The sequence below is a fragment of the Leucoraja erinacea genome, chromosome 4, assembly GCF_028641065.1.
Source record: "Leucoraja erinacea ecotype New England chromosome 4, Leri_hhj_1, whole genome shotgun sequence".
Lineage (NCBI taxonomy): Eukaryota > Metazoa > Chordata > Chondrichthyes > Rajiformes > Rajidae > Leucoraja > Leucoraja erinaceus.
In genome coordinates, this window is record NC_073380.1 from 50387982 (window position 1) to 50401303 (window position 13322).

The following is a 13322-nucleotide window of genomic DNA, read 5'->3' on the forward strand; positions in this document are numbered from 1 at the left end:
TTAATTACTGTCACTGACATTAGCTTGCCTTCACCAGTGACAAAGCCGTCTAAAGTTACCTTTACCGGGTGCCTAGTTTGTAAATCAAGAAATTTGTGTCTATAAACTAATTATGTTTAAATTATAAGTATACCTCTGGATTTGGGTAGCGACAACAAACATTGTGTAACTATGTAATGCATTTGATTCCTAATAACAAAAATTATTTTGATACTCTCATATCTTTTCTCTGGATTGCCCAGCTAACCGATATGTTATGATTATTAATCTTTGTGTGAAAGGCAAACAGAATATTTGCTGGAAATACTCAACAGATTCGGGAGCATTTTGATGGCAAAATCATTTCAATAGAAATAGGAAAATATAGATTTCATGCGTGTTTTAAGTTGCAGAGAAGGGGAAATGGTGGAGAGACCAATTAGAATATCTTTGACATTTCCATTAGCCAGCCCATTTATTCTCAATATCCCCTAAAGATAAAGAGCATGGCACAGGCATTAAGAGATGAGATATAATTTATTAGAATTGGCTTGGGAAGGAATTGTTCTCACTCTAATCCTGGGAATTGCAATTGTTCACTTATAGTATCTAAAGAAATGAAGAAGAAACTTTTTCCAATTGGGCCACTGAGTTTAACAATTGAGTAGCTAAACTCACATGGCAAAAACAATTCCTGTTCTGATCCCTGCTCCATACTTATCTTAGATTAGATCTTCTGCTGATAAAGAAATAAGGTTTTCCTTAGTATCCCTCAGTTAAAGAAGCAACAAGCAATCGTTGCTGTATGTGCTCACATCTTGATCATGTGAGGACAGTACTGGGTCTGGCTATAATATCAACACTCACTGTTAAACTAAAATAGATCTTTGGAGAATGGAGCTAAAGGCGAGCAATGCCCAATGAACTGCAACATTGCTGTATCTCTAGGTGAAGAGGATATGGAAAATGATGAGGGAAGAAAATAGAGCAGTAGAAACATTCCACCCAGAATGTTAATTGATCCAATGGGCTGCAAGGATTGGGCGATAAAGGCTCAAATGTTCTGAGCTATTTTCAGATCTAAGATTTGTTAAATAACTCATTAGACAGATTTGTGACAGGTACTCAGATAAATCACTGGCATATTTCAAACCAGTGGATAAGAGAGAAATGTTAGACTAGTGTCACATGACCTCCATTCCACTTTGGACAAAATTCACATTTGATGTCTGCTGACTGCAATTTAGGCATTTTTATTCACATTAGAAATGTTTTTATGAAGAAATCACCAGATGATTTGATAATGGAGTATTTCTCTTCCAAATATTGATTATTGAAGACAAATGTAAATAAACTCTAAAATAATTATTTTCGCTTAAAAAATGATTTAATAACAATGTAACAAGCAGACAAATCTGTTGAAAATAATATTAATTATCTGCCACGCTTTGTCCTGTTTCTCCTCTCTCCCAACCTCCTTCCCGGCAACAACTCTTTCTGGGGTTAGAACAAAAGTCTGCAGGTACTGTAAATCTGAAACATACAATGCTGAAAGCACTCCATAAATTAGACAACCTCTGAGGGGGAAGGAACAGAATTCACATATTCAGGTCAATGATCTTCATCAGAAAGGAATAAATGTGAAAACAAGTATGATTAAGTTGGAAAAATAAATAAATTCAGAATGTACCTCTATGACTTTTTGGTACATTCTTCCTTCACTAATCAGCTCCTTTTTCATGGTAAGAGACGCAACAACTGCCCATTTACCTCTTCCCTTCCCACCGCCTAGAAACCGCAACAGTTCTTTGCGATGAAGCAGCAATTCACCTACAATTCGTCCATTTTAGTGTATGCCACTATACAGATATGTATGGTAAGGAACTGTAAATGCTGGTTTACACCGATGATAGACACAGAATGCTGGAGTGTCTTGTGTCTATGGGTCAGGCAGCATCACTGGAGAACATTGGATAGATGACGCTTCAGGTCGAGTCCCTTCTTCAGACTGAGAGTCCTTGGTCATTCGTGCCGGCTCTTATTTGTTCTGAAGATTTTCATACATCTTGTTTCCCTCTCCCCTGTCTCTCAGCCTGATGAAGAGTCTTGTTTTAATTGACCTTGTTAGAATGGATTTATAGCGAACCGAATCTATAGTAGACTGAGATTGTTGTTTCATGGAATGACCACTAGGTGAATGGAGCAGATGGGGTTTTTGAACCATTTAAGCTTTAGTTTATCACGTGCACCAAGGTAGAGTGAAAAACATTTTTGTTTGTGTTGTGCCTCTTTCAGTGAGTTATGAATGTGTACTCCATGATCATTCTGTGCATCTCTGCTGTTAACGGTCTTGCCATCTATCTTCTATATTACTAAAACTCTGATCTTTACCGCTTTTGGCCCACTGTGCTGCGATTTCCGACAGAATGCCGCCACCTACGGCCGTCATTTTTGGCCACCTTGCTCAGAGCCCCCCTCCGCTTTACGGGTGCGGAGGGTTTTTCCCATTGATGACAAATCATAGTGATATTAATTTTTTTTTTTAATTCACCATTCTCTCTGCTGCCCCTGCTGGAGGGAGGGCGAGGGACTATAAAACCAGGAAGTGATGTGCCTCAGTCTCTGCAAGATGTATGAAGCCAAGGATCATGTCTCTCTGAGCTCTGAATAACACTGAACAAATGTCTACACAACTGTGAGTCCCCTTAATATGATTTGAAAATGAAAATATGGTTTGTTTGAAGTAAAAAGGCACTGCCTGCAAATGGTTGTTTGGGTGCTTTGGCTTGATGTTGAAAGGCACTACTTACTGCAAATAGTGGCTTGGGTGCTGCAAATACTGCAAATGGTGTCTTGGGAGCTTTGGTTTGAAGTTGAAAGGCACTACTTACTGCAAATGGTGGCTTGGGTGCTTTGGCTTGAAGTTGAAAGGCACTATTTACTGCAAATGGTTGGCTTTGGGTGCTTTGGCTTTTGGCTTTAAGTTGAAAGGCACTACTTACTGCAAATGGTGGCTTGGGTGTTTTGGCTTGAGGTTGAAAGGCACGACTTACTGCAAATGGTGGCTTGGGCGCTTTGCTTGAAGTTGAAACGCACTACTTACTGCAAATGGTGGCTTGGGTGCTTTGGCTTGAAGTTGCATTACTTACTGCAGATGGTGGCTTGGGTGATTTGGCTTGAGGTTTAAAGGCACTTCTTACTGCAAATGGTGGCTTGGGTGCTTTGGCTTTAAGTTCAAAGGCACTACTTACTGCAAATGGTGGCATGAAGTTGAAAGGCACTATTTACTACAAATGGTGGCTTGGGTGCTTTGGCTTGAAGTTGAAAGGCACTACTTACTGCAAATTGTGGCGTGGGTGCTTTGGCTTGAAGTTGGCACTACTTAATGCAAATGGTGGCTTGGGTGCTTTGGCTTTAAGTTGAAAGGCACTAACTGCAAATGGTGGCATGAAGTTAAAAGGCACTACTTACTACAAATGGTGGCTTGGGTGCTTTGGCTTGAAGTTGAAAGGCACTACTTACTGCAAATTGTGGCGTGGGTGTATTGGCTTGAGGTTGAAAGGCACTACTTACTGCAAATGGTGGCATGAAGTTGAAAGGCACTACTTACTGCAAATGGTGGCTTGGGTGCTTTGGCTTGAAGTTGAAAGGCACTACTTACTACAAATGGTGGCTTGGGTGCTTTGGCTTTAAGTTGAAAGGCACTACTTACTGCAAATGGTGGCATGAAGTTGAAAGGCACTACTTACTGCAAATGGTGACGTGGGTTTATTGGCTTGAAGTTGAAAGGCGCTACTTACTGCAAATGGTGGCTTGGGTGCTTTGCTTGAAGTTGAAAGGCACTACTTACTGCAAATGGTGGCATGAAGTTGAAAGGCACCACTTACTATAAATGGTGGCTTGGGTGCTTTGCTTGAAGTTGAAAGGCACTACTTACTGCAAATGGTGGCCTGGGTGCTTTGGCTTGAAGTTGAAAGGCACTACTTACTGCAAATAGCAGCGGGTGCTTTGGCTTGAAGTTAAAAGGCACTACTGCAAATGCACTTACTTCCTGTTTGCACTGTATATTAATTTTAGATAAAACGCTACCACTTATGGTTGTGATTTTTGGCCATTTTACTCAGTCTCCCCTCTGCTGAGCAGGTGCAGAGAATTCTTCCCATCAATGAAAAATAAAAGTGTTATTAGTGTTTAAAAAATGTTGAGAATCTCTCTCCAGTCAATCACACCATGAAAGCCACACCTTTTCCGGTGGGAGGGGGTTATAAAACCCGGGTGTGGGTGTGGCTCAGTCTCTGCATGATGGGGGAGGGAGAGGTCATGATCTGTCTGAGCTGTGAATCAACTGAACCCACTGAATGTCTACTGAACTGTGAGTCTGGTGTTTTGTGTGGTTTTGGTGGTTTCTCCCTGCATGAAATGGTATGAAGCTGCATTTGAATTTGTTGGCCTTACACCCTACTTGAAATGGAATGAAACTGCACTTGAATTTGGCGGTCTTGCACCCTGCTGAAAGTGGTATGAAACTGTACTTGAATTTGGTGGGCTTGGATCCAGCTTGAAGTGGCATGAAACTGCACTTGAATTCGGTGGCCTTGCACCCTGCTTGAAGTGGTAGGAAACTGCACTTGAATTCGGTGGCCTTGCACACTGCTCATAGTGGTAAGAAACTGCACTTGAATTTGGTGGCCTTGCACCCTGCTTGAAATGGACCCTGCTTGAAATGGAATTTCAAGGAATAGTCATGAGTCAACTGCCAGCCCACCAGCCGTGAGTGAGCTGCCAGCTGATCAGGCTTGAGGGACTGAGCTGCCACCCCAAGAACCCATACCAGCACTCCAGAAAGCCCCCCCTCTGGCCACCAATATTGGAATTGGTGGAGAGGTGGAATATTGCGTCGGAGGACCATTCCTCCCGTGTGACCATGGGACCCAACAGGTCCCACTTAGTCTAGTTAATTGTATATTTTCCCTTACATTTGACCTGCCAAAGTGCAATACTTCACACTTGCTCAGATTAACTCTATCGGCCATTTCTCCACCCACTTTTATAGCTGATCTCTATCCCACTGTGTACTTTGACAGCCTTCCTCATAGTCCGTGATCCCAGTAATCTTAGTGTCATCTGCAAAGTTACTAACCAACTCGTTTACATTTACATCCAGGTCATTTATATATATCACAAACAACAGAGGTCCCGCCACCGATCCCCACGGAACTCCATTGGACACATTCAGTGTACCTCCAGCTTTAATCCCAGTTAATACTAAATGCTACTGTTTCCCTTTAAATCTTGAAGAAATCAATTGATTCTGATTTTAAACTATGCCCCGAATTGAACAGGTGACCGGAGTGGGTGCCCTTGAGGCCCCCTTATTATCAGTGTCAGCTCAAGATGAATTTTACCGTCAGTCCTCATTTCAGTCTAATTGTGGGATGCCCACCTAATAATGTGATACATCTGGCAGCTTCCCAGTGTATGCATGCAATTTCTGGCAGGTCAAATGAGGTCTATTTAAAGTTGGAATTAACCTCTTAAGGTGATGTTGTATTCCCTCCATATGTGCTCCATTCTAACAGCACAATGTTCTGTTACAGACCATGGGTTTATTACAGGCACGGTCATGGCAGTGTGAAATTCCTGTTTGACAGAGAGGCAGTATGGAGCCCATGCCCGCTTTGTCCCCTCCATAATTTGGTAATTTTGGTGTTGTGAATCTACACTACCCTATCTGGATAACTATGTTAAACATTAATTATTCCTCACATGAATAAAAGTTTAATTGCATTAAATCTGAAATTTCCTCTTGACAACCTGTGCCTACATCGTTCAGTACTAATCTCAGGAGATGAGATCCTTCACAAATGCTTTGAGTTAGTGGACTGGTCCATATTCAAGGACTGTGCACGGAAACAGGCCCTTCGGTCCACCGAGTCCATGCAGACCAGCAATCCCCGCACACAAAAACTATCCTACACACACTAGGGACAATATGACCAAGCTAATTAGCCTACAAACCTGTACATCTTTAGAGTGTGGGAGGAAACTGGAGTTCCCAAAGAAAACACATGTAGGTCATGGGGAGGACGTACAAACTTCATACGGGTAGCATCCGTAGTCATGATCCAACCCAGGTCTCTGGTGCTGTAAGACAGTAACTCGACCACTGCGCCACCATGCAGCCATGAAGTTTAATACTGCATCATTCATGTCAAATGATCCCGAGTGATACAAGGAGTCTATCTACGGCCTTCACAGAGCCATCAAAATGCCAAGGAAATTCTGATCTCTGCCCATTTACAAGTTTGCAGATAACACTAATATAGTGGGCTGATTCACGGACAATGATGAGAAAGAGTTCAGGAAGGAGACAGCGAGCTGAGTAACATAGCGTCAAGACAATAAACTCTCTCTCAAAGTCAGCAAGATGTAAGAGCTAGTTATTAACTTCGTGAAATTAGGTGATTTTCAAGCCCCAGTCAGCAACAATGGTGCTGAAGTGAAAGATGGCCAAGATCATCTAGTTCGTTGGCATAAATATCACCAACAACTTGTCCTGGACCAACCATTTTGAAACTATGGCCAAGAGAACACACCAATGCCATTACTTCCTCAGAAGTCTAAGTTTGACATGTCTCCAACGACTCTTACCAACTTCTACAGATGTACCATGGAAAACATCCAATCAGGATGCATCACAGCTTGGTTTGGCAACAGCTCTGCTCAAGACCTTGAGAAATTACAGTTGTGGATGTTGGCCAATCCATCCCACATACTTCCCCTTCCCTCCACCCAATTAAACGTCTACATTTCACACTGCTTCGGGAAAACATCCAAGATCTGCAGTTCTTCCTTAAACATTTTTCAACATAATTAAAGACCATTTTCACTACAAGCATTCCCTCTTTTACCCTCCCCACTGGGCAGAAGGTACAAAAGCTCGAAAGCACATACCAGCAGTTCAGAAACACCTTCTTCTCCGCTGTTATCAGAATGTTGAACTGTCCTCCCATTAGCGAGCGTGCAGTCCCGATCTCTCAACCTACCCTCATTGGGGACTTTGCACTTTTTTGTTTATTTACATTTTCTTTGCAACTGTAATGCCATTGTAAAATTAGCACTACATTCTGCACTCTGGTTATTTTTCTCTTTGCACCACTTGTGTATGGCTTGGTCAGACTCATGTATAGTATAATTTGAATGGATAGCATGCAAACAAAGCTTTTCACTGTATCTCGGTGCACCTGACAGTAATAAACCAATACTAATAGTTATGGAATAGAATTTCACAGAGATATCTATTCAGCTCCAACTCTACATTACCAAAGGAAGTATTGTTAACATGTAGGAAGGAACTGCAGATGCTGGTTTAACCGAACATAGACAGAAAAAGCTGGAGTAAAGGGCCTGTCCTACTTTCACGTGTTATTCCCGAATTCTCCCGAGTTTTCCACTGGATTCAAACTCGCAGAATGTTCGTAACAAGTCCATACGAGGTCGAAGGAGTTCGTAGATATATCGTAGCGGTTCGTTATGCCAGCCGGAGGTACTCGTGGCATCAGGTAAGTCGGGACGTTTTTTCCAGCCCGATAAAAAATGTCCACGAGTAAAAAAATGGTTGGGATGAAAGAAATTGCAACTTTTTACTCGTAGGAAGGGCATCGAAATAGTCGTGGGAATTCGTAGACATCCTCGTAGGTGTTCGTAGGAGTTTATGAACATAGTCATGGAAGGTCGTAGCAGTTCGTAGATTACCACAATCTTGATTTTTTTTAGGTCCATTAAACTCGGCAGAGGTTTTGAACTAAGTCGTGAGAGTGGGACAGGCCCTTAACTCAGGGGGACAGGCAACATTTCTGGAGAGAAGAAATGGGTGATGTTTCAGGGCAAGACTCTTCTTCAGATGGGTAACGTTTCGGGTCGAGACCCTTCTTCAGACCCTTCTACGAAGTAATGTTAACCACAGATATCTAGTTTGCCACTGCAGTTCATTCAATTGGTGGGACATTTTCCATTGCAGACTTCAACGTGTTACATTTTTCAATAATTTGTGCACAAATTTGCTTTGTGAAATTGAGATTTCAAATTCAGCTGGAACTTAACAAGAAAGAAAAACGGTTGAGAGAGCAAAGTAAAGAGCTATTGAAACGACCATATTCATTAGCAGTTTGCATTAATATCTTAATCAGTCACAATATAGTTCACAAGAGCAGAACCCGAGCAGTGTCAAGTCGCAATGCTTTATCTTTCTTTAAGTAGCAATCTTCAGAGCAGCAGGGACCCCTGGTGTTCAAAACATTCATTAATAAACTTGAACAAAGTTATCACAAGCACTGACCAAGTCCGTAGAAGACATCAGAAAGTCCTGAAGTTACCAAGGATTTAACATCTGGAATCCCCACTCTTCTTTTGTGCCTGAGTGTGTGGATGTATTGGCAAACAAAAAGGGAAACAACCAGCATTACAAACATTAATACACCTGGAAAATGCTGTAATTAATAGTATCATAGAAAATCTCTAATGCAGAAGGAGGTTATTTGGTCCATTGTGTCCATCCCCATTGTAAAAGACAAATCTAACCCTCAGCCCTTGTCTTATCATCCACCATTTTTACCTTGTAGGTTATTTCTCTTCAAATGCACATCTAAGTATGTTTTTTTAAATATGCCAAACATGTTTAACAAAGAACTGCAGATGCTGGAAAAAATGTTGGAGAAACTCAGTAGGTGAGGCAGCATCTATAGTGAGAAGGAATAGGTGAAGTTTTGGGTCGAGACCCTTCTTCAGACTATCATTATTTAAGGCAATGAGGTCTAGATCCCAACCATGTTCCAGATGAAAAATAATGCCTCATTTCTCCCTAATCCTTCTATCGATGAGTACGTGTATGCTGCCCTAGTTTTTGAATCTACTGCTCAGGAAAATAAGTTCTTTCTAGTCACTCTTTCTGGGCACATGTCAGTTAAATCTGTTAGCTTTCTCTATTCCACAGAAAAAAAATACAAGCTATCAAATGTTTTTTCTTTCATTTTTCCGCCCTGGCAATGTCCTTATAAGTCACCTCTGCATCTCTCTGGGGCTGGCACAGATTCAGATTCAGATTCAGATTCAATTTTAATTGTCATTGTCAGTGTACAGTACAGAGACAACGAAATGCATTTAGCATCTCCCTGGAAGAGCGACATAGCAAACGATTTGAATAAATAATAATAAGTGTCCGGGGGGGGGGTGGTGATTGGCAGTCACCGAGGTACGTTGTTGAGTAGAGTGACAGCCGCCGGGAAGAAGCTGTTCCTCGACCTGCTGGTTCGGCAACGGAGAGACCTATAGCGCCTCCCGGATGGTAGGAGGGTAAACAGTCCATGGTTGGGGTGAGAGCAGTCCTTGGCGATGCTGAGCGCCCTCCGCAGACAGCGCTTGCATTGGACAGTAATGACCAGAATTGTTTGTAATACAATACGATAACATTTTATTCATCCCCAGTGAGAAATTGGTCTGCCGATAGTCACAACGCACAAGGTGCACAAAAACTTGAAATTAAAAGTGAAAACATAAAGAAAAACACAAGTGACTGTTGCTGGCTGCTGTGTGCACAGCGCCTACACCGGAAAAAATGAAATAACAAACAAACACAGACTTATTCCCTGAGCAGAGGATTCTAAACTAGAGTGCCCCCCTCACCCCAACCCCACATCGAGTCCCCCTTTGTTCTCCCACCATCCATCACAGCGCCCCCCCCCCCCCCCCCCCCCCCCCCCCCGCAAGCCAGGTCCCCATTGTTCTTAATGGCAGTCCACCCACCCCGGGTCCCCATTGTCTTCCCCTCATGCTCATCGACCACGTGGCCCCACCACCACCGAGGCTCCCGTTGCTGCCGAGGCCCGCATTGCCGCCAAGGCCCGCTTTGCAGCCGAGGCTCCCGCTGCTGCTGCCATGTCTCCCGCTGCCGCTGATGTACCCGCTGCCGCCTCAGAGTCTCCTGCTGCCACTGCCGAGGCTCCCAACGCCGCCACCGCTGAGGCTCCTTCGGCTCAGACAGACCTCGCCGCCCGGCTTCATCGTAGTTCCCTGGGAGCCCTGTGGGGCGGGTCGGGCTGAACTGGGCACGTTCCGGTCTTCAGTCGTTGTTCTGGTCATCAGCCCCGCGGTTATTCGACGGGTGGATCGGGCTCCCCAGGACACTCCCGCCACGCGCGCGCGACTCTCCGGATACTGAAGATGCAGCCAAATGAGTGTGTACAATACAGATCTGGCATGACCTCTGTGCTCTCATATGTTGTGTCTCCGAAAATGATGGAAAATAACATATGTAAAGGAACGGAGGAGGCCACAGTCCCAGAAGACTAGGTCATTTGCCGCAAGGAGACAGCCTTATCATGTTAGACCAAATGTCGCTTTTAACGTGAAAACTGGAGCAGAAGAAATGCAAGTTGATAAAAGTTTTCAAGACAACACATGCATTTTGAGTAAAATGCATTCAGATATGAAATTGTTTACATTTTATGGCCGAAGATGGTACTTTTAAAAAGATCCAACAACATTTAAAGGGCAAAAATCAATGTTCAACTGTTTAAAGGATCTCTCAAGAATAACATCACTGTAAAGATCTCATCAATGCCATGTCTTATTGCTGTTACCCATCTAGTTGTTTGAAAATTCTATTATCTCTCTGAGATTTCTATTATCGTTAAGAACCACAAAGAACCACAAATGACAGAAACCTATGGCAGTCAAGCAGAGTTTGACTATCTGTGTGGGTCTCTGTTAGAGCATTCGAATAAAGGCATTTATTATCACTTTGTCCTCAAAAATACCCTTGAGCCCTCCCCACCCCTAAATAACATTGTTCTCCAGGACTTACCCCACACACCCCAATCTCCTGTATCTTCCACTGTTTCAAATGTTCATTTACTCCAACCATCAAGGGCACCTCAACTCTCTATATAAGAAATGTCCCCTCCTCCACCTTATTAGACTCATGGGCCGAGGTATTCATTTTCTCAGGGGCGTCCCGCTTTATTCTGGAAATTCAATTGTACATAAATTACCTATTCATCTCAACATGATTTCCACATCAAGGCCACATGGGAATACATCATTTTTCATTCCACAATCCTTTTGGGGCATTGTAGGGGAACTGAACCATATTGGCCTGGGAACCATTGCAGACTGAGCTGAGAGTATTGCAAATTAAGTAAATTACTTACTTTCTCCCTTGGGGCCTCCACATCTCTGTTACACCAAGACTCCAAGGTTCTTCCACAATCTCTTGTCCATTCCCTGACCACCTTCGACCTGCACCTCTCAACACTACCACTCTCCCTAACAAAAGCTATTGTGCCTCTGACCCAGCATTCCATTTTGAAGCCAAAATCCCAGCTCAGCCCCACTTTGCTGTTTGTCTGACTCTCTTAACACTTGGCAATTCTTCTGCTTACTACCTCTCTCCACCACAGTGCTCCAAGCTACTGGTCATCCTCATTCCTGATCCTAACCACCTACAAACATATTCTCTAGTGAACACATTCCCCATTCCCCCTCTGATCACACATTGTGGGACCACAGGTCCATATATGCAATTATCATTGGCACCACAGGTATGCATACGTTTATAAGACATGTGAGCAGAATTAGGCCATTTGGCCCATGGAGTCACTCTGTCATTCAATCTAGGATGACCCATCTTTCCCTCGCAACCCCAGTCTCCTGCCTTCTCTCTATAGCCTTTGACACCCTTACCAATCAAGAAATGTACTATTATATTGCAACTTTATGAAGGCACGGGAACTTCTATGCCTTAATAACAATTTAAAATTTATGGCTCCTTGTACTTTACAAGAATAGACCAGGTTTTGCTATTCAATCTATGCAAATTTGTAACAAATTAGAAAATCTCCATCAAATCGGGTCTTTGTTTTGATGGAAATAGTTCCCATAACTACATGTACCATTCCTTTATACCATCCCAATGCATCTACACTGCAGGCTCAATATGCTTTTATTTTTATCTTCATTATAGGTCCACCCAGTTACAAAAATAGGTTTAGCATTAAACTAATCTGCTCAGTTTCAGTTTCAGATCAGCTGTCAAATGCATGTTCACTAATTAATGGAAAGGAAGACTGTCAAACTGTAAAAATTGGACTGTTGATCAGATCCCATCAATTATACATTAAAGCTGCATTCAATTTACCTCATAGGAATTGTACCTTAACCATTTCTTTGTAGACATTTACTGTAACCTCTTTAGTCTACCATTTAGTTTCCTACTTGAGAGGACTTCGTAAAACAAAAGATTAGTGCCCACCAAGATACTGATTCCCTTCCAGTTCACTTGCAACCTACTCCTCTTGCATCTACGCCTGAGAAGAGATCCCAATTGTCTAGAAATCTGAATCCCTGCCACCTGTACCAACTCTTCAGCCACACATTCATCTCTCCTATCCTCCTTTTCCTACCGTCAAGAGTACCTGGCACTAGTGTTAAAGTTTGTTTCCCGTTAACAGACAACAACACAATCTTGTTAGTAAAGCAAAGACTTCTTTATTATGCAGTGGGAATGGGCAGCAGCTCTGGGGATGATAGATCACATTCTCAGAATTTCCCACTCAAATAAACAATGTACAAGCATCGTGATTATAGCATTCTCTTATCAGTACATTCCAGTATAAACTCCCACCATGTCCATATGTGGTAAAATTAAACCTCTACAGCCTCTTCCGATATCAGCAAAGCTATGTCCATATACGGCTTATCCAATGAGTCATTCCTTATCTCTACAGTTTTGCACTGTTTCTACAGCTTCTCACTGTTTTGTTCTTCCAACCTTGAAGGAATCAGCATGCATTCTACAAGCAGTTTTCATTTTGTATACTACTTAAAAAACAACCGCAGGGAGTGATTGAACTGTGAGTTCACCAGCCGTGACTTAACTGAGTCCAATAATCCAGTCAGCCCACAATGTCCATACTAGCCCTCTGGAAACCAGTCCCTTTGGCCCATAACACACATAAAAGTGCCTCTGAAAATCCACCCCCCTGGTGGTGAGATGGAATATTGCGTTGGGGGACCAGCTCTCCCATGTGATAATGGGACCCAACGCGTCCCACTTAGTCTAGCCTATATTACTAAAAGTAAGAACTTGACCACTTCATGTTTTTCTGTTTCATGATTTTAGCAAAAAAAAAAGCTGCCACTTATGGTCGTGATTTTTGGCCATCTTACACAGAGTCCCCCTCTGCTGCGCAGGACAAGAGGATTTTTCCCATTATGAAAAATAAAAGAGTTATTAATGTTTAAAAAATCTCAGAAACAGGTGAGTTGATCATGGGGAACAAGGATAT